This window comes from Amphiura filiformis, chromosome 2, assembly GCF_039555335.1.
Source record: "Amphiura filiformis chromosome 2, Afil_fr2py, whole genome shotgun sequence".
NCBI lineage: Eukaryota > Metazoa > Echinodermata > Ophiuroidea > Amphilepidida > Amphiuridae > Amphiura > Amphiura filiformis.
Genome location: NC_092629.1, coordinates 69,597,273 through 69,609,476, shown reverse-complemented (window position 1 = coordinate 69,609,476; position 12,204 = coordinate 69,597,273). Strand labels below are relative to the sequence as shown.

The following is a 12,204-nucleotide window of genomic DNA, read 5'->3' as shown; positions in this document are numbered from 1 at the left end:
TTAATATAGAGCCCGGATATAGAGGTTAATAGTACATGTATCAACAGTGCACATGTAGCTGTACGGTGTATAGTGTTGTCAGTATAGTTTTCGTGCAAGCTATTAGGTCAAGTAAAAAGATCAGGATCATTGCTCAAACTGAATTCTACTCCGTTGGTTAACCTGAGCTGTCTGGGTTAAATACAAGTAAAAGAGCGGATCTATCTTATTCAATGTATTGGTTTAACACATATCGGCTTGTATGGCTATGAATTTCAAGACAGCAAGTGCCTATTTTTGCATAGTACTTCTAAAATCTATAATATAATCTGACCAACAATATGGCTACTTCTTTGTCACCAGCTCAAAGGAAGGAAGATTTTAAAGATGAGTTTCTAACTTGTTCCATTTGTGCTGAGCCATATGACAATGCTGAACATCAAGCCAAATGCTTGCCCTGTCTACACACATTCTGCAAAGCTTGTTTACAACGCATTGCTGGTACTGGTAGATCAAAACTTGGCTGTCCAAAATGTCGCAAATTGATCACTTTACCAGGAGGTACTGTTGACAGCCTGCCAAATAACTTCAACGTGGAAAGCTTAAAGGAGTACCAACATAGCTTTAATTCAGCACAGATTTGTGGAAATTGCAATAGAGATGATCCAGCTGTGAGGTTTTGTCATGACTGTGGCTCTTTTCAGTGCCAACGATGTACTGATAATCATCAAGAAATGAGCTCCATGAAACATCATCAGCTTGTGACTTTTGATGAACTACAAGGTACAAAATGTAATCCACAGCTATGTACCATTCAGTTTGGACTGTTAGGTGATTCATGGGAAAAAGCCATTGTTCAAACAGTAGATAACAGTAAGTGTAAAATGACCGTTGGCAATGCCAATGTAGAAGCTAAACAACATGCATCCTCACTGGATGTACAAGATAACAATGATGGCACATATACAATTGAATATGCCCCATATGGGGGCCCGTTACATGTTAAGATCAATGGAGCTGTGATGAAAGGAAGTCCATTTAATACCCTGCCTGAGATTGACCCACAACGATGTACCATTCGATTGGGACTGTTAAGTAGACGTTCCTTGAACAAAGCTGTTGTTCAAACTGTAGATGTCAACGGTCATAATATGACCACTGGCAATGCCAAGGTAGAAGCTACACAAGATGGAGAGTCATTGCATGTACAGGACAACAATGATGGCACATATACAATTGACTATGGCTCATACGGAGGATCACAGCCAGTGTCTGTAAAGATAAATGGGACTTTAATGAAAGGAAGCCCATTCAATACCCTGCCTGAAGTTGACCCACAACAATGTACCATTCAGTTAAGACTGCCTGGTGAAAATCGCAATAAGAAAGCCGTAGTTCAAACTGTAGATGTCAATGGCCATACTATGACCACTGGCGATGCCAAGGTAGAAGCTACACAAGATGGAGAATCACGGCATTTACTGAACAACAATGATGGCACATATACAATTTACTACGATGGAGGCTCACTATTACGTAGGTTCTTCCCGAACTCATCGCTAAGTGTTAATATCAATGGCACTGAAATGAAAGGAAGTCCATTCAATGTGTAGTAAAGCAGTACTCATCAAAATGATGGCATATACATGTTACTGTGACCCACATGTTCAGACAAGCGTGTCTCCATACAAAGCGACCGTTTAAACAAACAAACAAACAAACAAACAAACAAATGCCCGGATCTGAAATGACATAAAGTCCCATTTAATATATGCCTGAACTTGACTTTACAGTGATGTACCATTCAATTAGGACTGCACTAGACTTGGCAAGAAGAAAGCTATTGTTCAGTCTGTAAAAAGTCAATGACCATGACCACTGATAAGGGGGCTGGCATTTTCTTCGGAAGGGGAGTCCCAAATTTACAAAAAGTCGGCTTCAATAAAATTTTGGCAACAACAATTTTATGACCCCCCTCCCCCACCATCACCACCGATACACCTTACCCCCTAAACATGCTAAAACTGTATTGAAATCACATGTTTTGAATAAAATAAACATACTATCTGTGGTCATCTTGTGACTCCCTACATTTTGGTCATCAAAAATTTTATATCCCCCTCCTATTTTTTTCCCACAAATTTATGACCCCCCCCCCCATATATATGGGACATTCCCCTTCTGAAGAAAATGCCAGCCCCTAATGCCAAGGAAGAAGCTACACAAGATGGAACCTTCATGTGTATAGACAGGACAACAATGATGGTACATAATACTACAGTCAACATTAATAGGTAAATTTTCACAGGAAAATTTTCTGGACACATGACCAATGTGTATCAATGTGAGTATAACCTCGAGCCTGATCTCTGACCCCCGGTGGTGACCTCGCTATTCAAGTCTTAGTAATTTTGAATTGGAATAGTATTTTTGATCGCAATTTTGATAGGAATTTGTGCATTGCAAATTTATTGAATATTATGTTATCTTAATTTTTTCACAATATCATCAAAACGTAATTTCAAAAATATCTATCTACGGAAAAAAATATTTATCTACGGAAAACTCTTATCATAACATAATTAACTTGCAACAAGTAACTTATTTTGCATCAAAGGAAGAATTCTTCCTATTCAAATACATTGGAAGAACACCCGCTGTGCTCGGGGTCACATTCCATAATGCTAATATGTCTGCGCCCATGGGTGTCACATGTCCAGAAAATTTTCCTGTGAAAGTTTACCTATTAATTCTGACTGTACTATGACCCATATGGGGACTGAAATAGGCTGTAATGTCAGCATTTTCACTAGTTGAGATATTGGACAGGCAAGTTTTCCTAAAAATAAGCTTCATATTGATATATTACATTCCCCTGTTGCTTGTTTGCAAGAAAGTAATTAAAAATCAGTAAAAGAGTTATTAGGAAATTCTTTGTTTTCTATTGTTTTTTGAGAGGTTTAAGGGCTGGGGTATGAGCGTTTGGACAGTATTTATTTTGGGACATTAGAGCACATCAGACATATCGAATTGCATTCTGAATACGAAGAATGTCATTCTGATATCAAATAATTTTGATTTTTGAAATTCGCAATTTAATACACATTTTATGGCAAATCATTAAAAATTGATATTTTTGATATTTAACAGTACTTGAAGTAAACTTTATAAATCTGATGATTTCTACCTAAAGTATATGTAGGTGGGATGAAAAGCTGACGATCAATTGAAAATTTTGACCTTTCGTATTGAAGATATGGATTTTTTTTTCCCAAAACACCAAAAAAATTAGGTCTTTTTGGGAAAAAAATCCATATCTTCAATATGAAAGGTCAAAATTTTCAATTGACCGTCGACTTTTCCTTCCTGCTACATATACTTTAAGAATATATCATTAGATTTATATAATTTACTTCAAGGACTTTATATATCAAAAATGTGAAAAATATCAAATTTTTATAATTTGTCATAAAATTTGTATTATATTGTGATTTTCAAAAATGAAAATTATTTGATATCAGAAAGACATGCTTCAGTATTCAGAATGCAATTCGATAGGTCTGAGGTGCTCTCATGTCCCACAAAAAATACTGTCGAAAGCAATAAACGCTCATTTTAGATCCCTTAATGGGCCATATCTCAAAACAATCTCTGCCAACATTACAGCCCATTAGCTCCCATTTGTGACGGATGGTCCCATTTGTTTTGAAAAATAAATGGGACTGAAATGAAAGGCAGTCATATTCAAAGCATAGTAAAGGATTTGTGATATTACCAGGCCTATAGTCAGGGGCAGATCTGCTTGGTCTGTAAAAAATATCAGAATTATAGATAACCGTCCCTGATTACGACAAATTTTCTATGAAATTTGTCCAAAATATTGGCTCCTAAAATCAATTGTACAGGGGGGTAAAGGTCTGCTTTTGGCTAGAATTAAGATTTCTCTTGAGAAGGCCTGCAGTGCTCCCGCAAAAAAATGGCCTCAGGACTGCCTTAAGCCAACAAAATGGATGCTGGTTACACTAAGTTGTCAGTGGCAGCACCAGAATTTTTTTCGGGTGGCATCAGTGAAAGTGAATTTCAGGAGGGGGTAAAAATCAACCAAATTTGGGCAAAAATTGGACGTTCTCGTAATAAGTTTTTACTGGGGTACTGGGGGAAAGCCATCTGAAGGGTCATTTTGTTTCCCTTTTTTCTATCACCTGGGTTACTCCTTCACTGGATAAAAGAAGTAATCCTCTGTTCTCCCATATGTATATGAAAATGGACAGTGATTTATAGTGCACAGGCATTTATAGCACAATTTACATCCATAACATTTAAATAATTGGAAATGAAATATATAGTTAAACATTGATTGTATAATAATAAACACTTTGTATAAATTCTCACAATGTATCTTCATAATTATTCTTAAATATAGGCACTAATCAAGTCATATATATATGCAGACAAGGATATGTTCATACAACTTTCCACCTCAGGTGATATCACCTCAGGTGATATCACCTGAGGTGGTCGCATATTACTTAGCCAAAATAACAATGTATAATATGTATAGGCATCCATGTAACTATTGGTGCTTCGAAGTTTTATATTTAATTCTGTTTAATTTACTTTATTTATTTATGGTCTCGTGCTTGCATGAGGCACAAAGCACTTTTCTCAAAGAAAACAATGACATGATATGGTTAAATAATATCGTCAGTGCTGAGTTTGATCAACAATATTTACCTGACTTTCGCTTTAATCATGTTAATATTCTGTTCACTGTATGTCGCATGTGACGTGTAAATGTCGTGCATCACGTAAAGTAGGCATTTAGAGTTAAACAACTTGGCGTATAATATGTCGTATTGACGTGAAATTTCTTGAAATGTCGCATGGCCGTGCGTGTTACAATCTCCGGCGGGAGTAAGTATTGTTAGAGGAACACCGAATCGCAGAAACGATGTAATCTCGTTTGTAGGTTCGTAGTACCACAGCAGCCGCGAGATGACGATACGTCCATTGCGCCTAGATGTCTTTGACACTTTGCGCCCGTTCCATGTGATAGCGACATTATTCTGACAAAAAACAGGGAATTTCGCGGCGCATTTCGTGTGTGCACATGTGATCGGTCTGCTGCATACTGATCACAGTACGTGCTTGGCTGAAGTTTGGTGCTTTCTTTCGAATATTTACTTTGAATGCTGGAAAGTTTGAAGAAGAACCGTGCCGACTACCTAGCTGTTCATCTGCAAAGTAAGTTCGTTTCATTGCGTTTACACCTAATACGATACAATTCATGAATTATACATGATCACTCTCAGTCAGTCTCATGACATGACTGTCAGTGACGGTGCACTGCATATATCGGTCATCAGTGCAGAGTGCAGCTCAGGCATGCAGGAGTCATGGGAGTGTAGTGTCCTAGCAAGCATGCAAGCCAGACTTCAGTCATACTGCAATCATTTATCGAGCAACGATTTCTTCGTACGGTACCGCTATTTGAAGAAGGCCTATGCACGTGAAGTAGCAAATTTCAGTAAACAAATCGGAAAAAAACACAGTACCGGTCAGGGCCGTAGCAAGGTTGAAAAATGTGGGGCGGCCATCACAAATATGGGGCGGCCAAATTACTAATATATGCCCAAATTGAAATAAAGATATAAAGAAAAACATAACGAATTTCTCAAAAAGTGGGGCGGCCAAGGCATCCCCGGCCGCCCCGCTTGCTACGGCCCTGGTACCGGTACAAAGTTAAATTCCATTTTTCGGCAGTAATTCAAATAACACGTTCAGTATAAGGCCAAGTAAAAATAAAACATGTTTCACGTCCGGGTTTGCGAAAAAAAAAGGAGGAAGAGGGGCTTTTTATTTTCTATTTTTATCGCAAAATTGGTGTAAATACCCATACTTAGAGCTGTTTTAGTGTATACAATAATGCCTGGAAAAGGGAGGAGGCCCTTTTTTATTTGTTGTTCTGAGAATTACACCCCCTCCAATGATCACAAAACCTTCCTAAAATGTTTCTTGTATCTTAACAAGGCTATAGAAAGCATCCCAACTTCCTAGACATATTTTTTGAAAAGTTATAACTGAATTTCAAAAAATAAAAAGATATTTGAGGAAACCTCAAAAAAGGAAGTGGGAGGGGATGTGAAACATGTTTATTTTTTTATTTGGCCTAATTCAAAAATCAGGCATGAGAATTTTCAGTTTAAAAACTGAATTCAGTTTTTTTATAGTCAAAATTTCCGCAACTTTATTTAATTTCAGCCTGTTTTTGGTACTTTTTGCCCAATTTCACGCGCATTTTCAGTTTTTTCAGTTTTTTTTAGGAAAGTGCAGTCTCATGCCTGAAAAATATGACCGATATGACTCGAAAAAATCCGTACGAATTTGCGTAATCGACCAGGAGGTAGACACTTTTTTGCGAAGGTCAAATGAGGTTCGAGAACAATCAGCCTGTGACATTCCCCTGTTTGAAGAGCTCTAATTTCTTTTTAATATTTTAACACGAAAAATTATGACTCTCTCATTATCGTACCAAACTAGTGAACTAAGGAAATCAAAGATTTAGATGAAAAATATATGTGTGTTTTGAACTAAACAATTTCAGTAAAAAGAACCATTTTGAACTTAATTTTGTATTTTTAAATAACACAATCTTAAAAATCACAAATATGGTCCACCAAATGGCTTCAATTAGGTCTTCATTTTGCAAAAGTTTCTCACTTCTGGGGGGGGGCACATCCCCCTCAGACACCCCCCTGCCGGCCCTGCGTGCGCAACTTTATGCTTTATGTAAAGCAATACCGGGTAATAGGTCAAAACTTGTCCACAAATGCCTTCAATTGGGCAGTCATTTTCGGTCTTTTCAAACTTAAAATTGTAGGTTACACAACAACCCATTGGGCACAAGTTGACATGTCAACGTTGAAATGCAAATCAACCTGATTTCAACGTGATTTCAACCTGAAGTTGAAATCAGGTTGATATTTCAACGTTGATTCAACGAGCTAAATAGTATTTCTGAATTATACCTTCAGAACAAGTCATTAACATGTGTAGGCATAATACCGTAGCAGTTGTATGGTTAATGAAAAATATTAATGTGCATGCAAGTAAAGTAAAATTTAGGCTAATATAGGCCTACAATATATGGTTTCCGACATAATATTCTCAACACTTTCGGATCGTGCATCCACATTATTTTGTATAAACCATCAGCCTGCTACACATGCTAGTATGTAAAAAGGACCCATAATAGGAATATTGACCTAATTAAGTCTTAGGCCCTTCGCACTTGATTATTAGTTTCCTGTTTACTGCCCGCGTCCAAAATTGAAAATCTCAAAATAATTAATTATTTTATTTTTATCTCTAATTTTCTCCTTTAAAATAACTTTCAACTACTTCTACTTGCCATTTTCTGACTTTAGGCCGTGTAAAATTAATATTTTGGTTCTCGTCCCCTCCCTCCTCAATTTCTGGGATTTGTCACATTTTTTTTTTTTTTTTAGATTTTTCAATTTTTTTAGACTTTGGATTGATTTATGAAATCTTCATACATATAAATAAGTTTATTAGAGAACAAGCATCACTTCCAAGTCTTTTTGTGGTACTCTAGGGGGTTTATCCCTCAGAATCTCACATTTGAAAAAAAAAAAAAAAAGGGCCTCATCGTTTCCTCGAGCACTGTTGGAGAAAAAAAAAAACTACTGACAATGTTAATTTTACATTGAAAAAAAAAAAAAAAAAAAAAAAAAAAACCACCTCCCTCCCTCATCAATTCATGAAAATCCTCTGGACGAGAACCAAAACATTAATTTTATACGGCCTTAATAATATCAACAATAATGATGAATGAACAAAGAGTACTGACTCCACCTTCACTTATTTATAAAATCAAATATTGTTGTGAAATAATTAAATGCTGCCCGCTCTAGTCAAAACGAGTCAATAGTTGCTTGTAATAGTTCAAACTAGATAAATAAAATAAAATATATAAATTAATAATTAAAAGTCACCTCGTCCCCTTTTCAAAATCTTCAACAATAATCAAATGCGAAGGGCCTTAAGGGGTGGTGCAATAATTATGTGTACCCCTGGGGGTGAATTCTCAAAATGGTCTGCCAAAAATGTTTGCCCCCCCTTTGGTCAGGCCAAAAATCTTTGCCCCCCCCTTTCGACGTGCCAAAAACCTTTTGCCCCCTCCCCTTTTGACGTGCCAAAAAATCTTTGCCCCCCCTTACACATGCAAGATTTTAGGGAACCTGAATTTAAAACCTTAAATTGTCTTATCATATAATGCGAGCGCAGCGAGCAGGAAATTTTGCATATTTGAATGTGTTCCTAACGTTTTCCTATGCCTTTTAGGGCGTAATGTAGAAACGGTACCCAAAATATCTGTGCCAAAAATTGCTTGCCCCCCCCCCCTTCGACCTGCCAAAAATCGCTTGACCCCCTTTTGACCTGCCAAAAATGCTTGCTCCCCTTCTGGCCTGCCAAAAATATTTGCCCCCCTATAATTCACCCCGGGTACACATAATTATTGCACCACCCCTAATATAAACAGTGTCACCCCCGGTGGGGAAATTATTTTTATTCTATATTTTGTACTTTTTTTCTCTTTGATTTGACACCACTCAGGGGGTCATATTTTCTTGGCAGTACAAGATATATGAAAAGAACACACAATTATGAATAAATTGACCCAGGTCTTTTGAGATGTGTCACTCCTGATTGGGAAATTATTTCAATTACTAGTATATTTGTTGCTTTTTTGTCTTTCATTTGACACCACTCAGGGGGTCACACCTTCTTGGCATTTCGAGATATGAAAAGGACCCAAAATAGGAAAATTGACCCGGGTCTTATGAGAAGTGTGACCCCCGGTGGGAATATTATTTGTAATATATTCTTTAGGCCCTACTTTTGTTCTCTTTCATTTGACACCACTCGGGGGTACAATACATATAAATGTACCTTCTTGGCATTTTGAGATATAAAAAGGACCCATATGAATATTGACCCAGGGTAGGGTGCATCTCTTGCCCCTCATGTTACACACATTTCTTGTCCCTAGTCTCAAAATGTTCCATTGGTCAAAATATTACCCCATACCAAATTTAAAATTATTCCGAAGTCGTTTAGGGGGGCCTCCGTGACGTTGAAATTGTTGGTCAATTGCCATACCATATGCATAAGGCAGCTATTTTGTTTTGCATGATTAACATTAGAAATTACTGCTGCCTTATGTATTTTGCCCATGTAGTTAGGACTATTATGATTCAAGATGTTAAAAAGCTCATGTCCCAAAATTTAACAAAAGGGAGCTATCTACAAGGACCAAGTTTATGTAAACATAAATGGCTGCCCTTTGCTGTCTTTACTGTGTAATTGTGAAATTACTTAAATATTCATAACTTTCCTGTTTCCATGCCAACTTTGAACCGTTATGCTGATAGTTACTACTACAGACTATAGTGATCACACACTTGCATCTAGACCTTGCTGAATTTGATGAGACAACACACACAGGACTGAGGTTCTTCAAATCTTGATTTGGGTATCTCCGACTGGTACTGGCATGATCATTTACCTTATTCAGCTTTATACATTGTCTTTGTTGTTGCCGTTTAAGCTAGTGCTTCTCCTGTGTTGGTACTTAGTCAAATGTCACTGGAGAATGCAACTGCAAAGTGTACCATTTTGTTTGGTTTTACATTGCAACTTTCTTTTATGTAATATGATTTAACTGGCACTTTTTGAAATTATATGATTCACATACTAACCTTTGTATAGGCCTATGAATATTTCCATGAGGTACATGTAGTTCTTGGATTGGAACCTCAATTCAAGTTCAAGCAGATTTTGGGAACAAAAGTTTTGCCATTCATCTGGCCTAGCATCTACAATGCTCTGGAATCTTAAACTTAACTTCTGAGTTTGCTCACTAATGCAATTCACAACTTCAAGAAAATCATCTCTGCTGAGAGCTGCGGTCTGAAGATTTGAAGGACCTTAGCCTTCCATTCTTTTTTTAAACGTATTTAACATGATGCTGTACTGTCTCATCAAATTGAGCAAGGTCTAGAAATTGTACAACTTGCAAGTGTGCGATCACTCTTCTGTAGTAGTATCAGCCTAATAGGTCAAAGTTGGCACGAAAACAGTAAAGATATGTATATCGAAGCAAATTCACAATTACACAGTAAATACAGCAAAGGGCAGCCATTTATGTTTACATAAACTTGACCTCTGTAGATAGCTCCCTTATGTTTTATTTTTTGAGTTGGACTATTTTAACATCTTGATTCATTAATAGTCCTGACTACATGAACAAAATACATAAGGCAGCAGTAATTTCTAATGTTAACCATGCAAAACAAAATAGCTGCTTTATGCATATGGTATGGCCATTGACCAACAATTTCAACGCCACGGAGGCCCCCTAAACGACTTGAATAATTTTAAATTTGGTATGGGGTAATATTTTGACCAATGGAACATTTTGAGACTAGGGACAAGAAATTTGGGTAACATGAGGGGCAAGAGATGCACCCTAACCCAGGGCTTATCATGAGTACCACCCCCAGGTAGAAAATATTTTTATTATATTCTCTACTTTTCTCTCTTTCATTTGACACTACTTGCGGGGTTATACCTTAGTGGCATTTTGAGATATATGCCCATTTTAGACCAAATGGTTAGTCAGTCTGTAAGTAAGGAAGTACATGTAAGTAAAGATACACTCATACTCATAGGCTGTCATTTCATGGTTCAGCAAAAATTAAAAAATCCGATTTAAATCAAAAAGAATTAAAAATCCCCAAGCCTGATAAAATATGAGTTTAATCAGAAATATGGCATATTTTGTTCTCCATTTTGCAAATGCAGGTGTTACCTTTCACCATGGCGTCATCTTCCAATTCATTGATGTTTTCCCCTCCGCATACACGCTCAAAGGGAATGGACACAGACAATCAGGTGCAGTACACATAGCTTTTAAAGAAATGCATATCTTGAACATGCTGATAGTCATATTGTCAAGTTTCATCACTTAGATTGACTATACATAGATAATAAATTCTGCTCATGCCACAATAGGCCCCCTGGTCAATAATTGGCCATACCTATTGTAGTACTTCACAGAAGGTATTTTTTACAACTTTTGTTTGTGAATTTGTAATGGTAATTCATTTTGGCGGTTGTTTTTCCCAGCATTTGAGTACTGGATGGTTACAAGCATTATCTTTTGCAAAATTGAATTGTTTTACAGTGAATCTTTCCTCTGATATTTTTAATACCCCACTATCACTATCAGGTGAGACTATTGGATTGAGGCTCTAAATTGATAGAACTTGTCAAATATGAAGAACAGGGTGTCAATTAAAAGCTAGTAATATAGGGCAGATATGTTAGTGACCTTTCCAACACACAAAGTTTGAAAATTTCGGATATCACCTTTTGCATAGAAAACAGTTTTACATTAAAATATAAATAAGGTAAACATGCATGATTGGATTTGCAGGACCATATCGTACAAGTCAGTGCAATTATTTCACTCAATACATAAATTCAAGACAGCTAATCGGTTAATTGTCATTGATCACATTTACCATCAGCATCTTTGCATGATATATAATTTTTACTATCACAGTCCTTATAGGACATGAGCACTAGGCTATGTGCTGACTCTTAAGTCTCGCTGATTTAGTATGGGTGCCATTGGGTGGACCCCAAAAGTGTCATGGCAAAAGCAAAGATCAACTGAATATTGTTGGTAAATGTCTTCAAGGTCATACAGTGTACAAGTATTATCATGTGCTTTCTGTAAACTGACAGCAACATGGATTAGATTGTATATCATTTAGTTTCTGCTGGTGTTTTCTGCACATATACACTTTTCCCTTGTAATGCTAACCGTGCAAGCCAGAGTTCACCTTGCATTGCTAGAATTATAGGTTCTCTGGTTCAAGAAAATGAGTGAAATCAACTTTTTGAAAACTTTTGTTTTGGTTGCAGGCTGAAACACCAGCAAAGAAGAAGAAGAAAACTGACAAGAAAAAGACCAGGAAACCTGATGGTGAGTGAAAGAAAAAAGATTTGTCGCTTTGGTACACAACTATTTACTTTTCTATCTTAATTTTGGTATGGATATGACCCCTTGTTGTTAACAAGATTGAAAGGGTACACTATAGGCTCCACAGGAATATAATATGTTTACACCCGGAC

General features: G+C 36.8%; 1 protein-coding gene and 1 long non-coding RNA gene across 2 annotated transcripts in view; one reads left to right on the top strand and one right to left on the bottom strand.

The window, feature by feature from the left end:
* Window positions 1-12,204, bottom strand: part of LOC140146558 (probable leucine--tRNA ligase, mitochondrial) — a 136,922-nt gene that overhangs the window by 24,725 nt on the left and 99,993 nt on the right. The window lies entirely within an intron of this gene.
* Window positions 5,093-12,053, top strand: LOC140136698 (uncharacterized). Its single transcript, XR_011856752.1, has 3 exons — window positions 5,093-5,223; window positions 10,867-10,956; window positions 11,995-12,053. It is a non-coding gene; the product is annotated as an uncharacterized lncRNA (long non-coding RNA).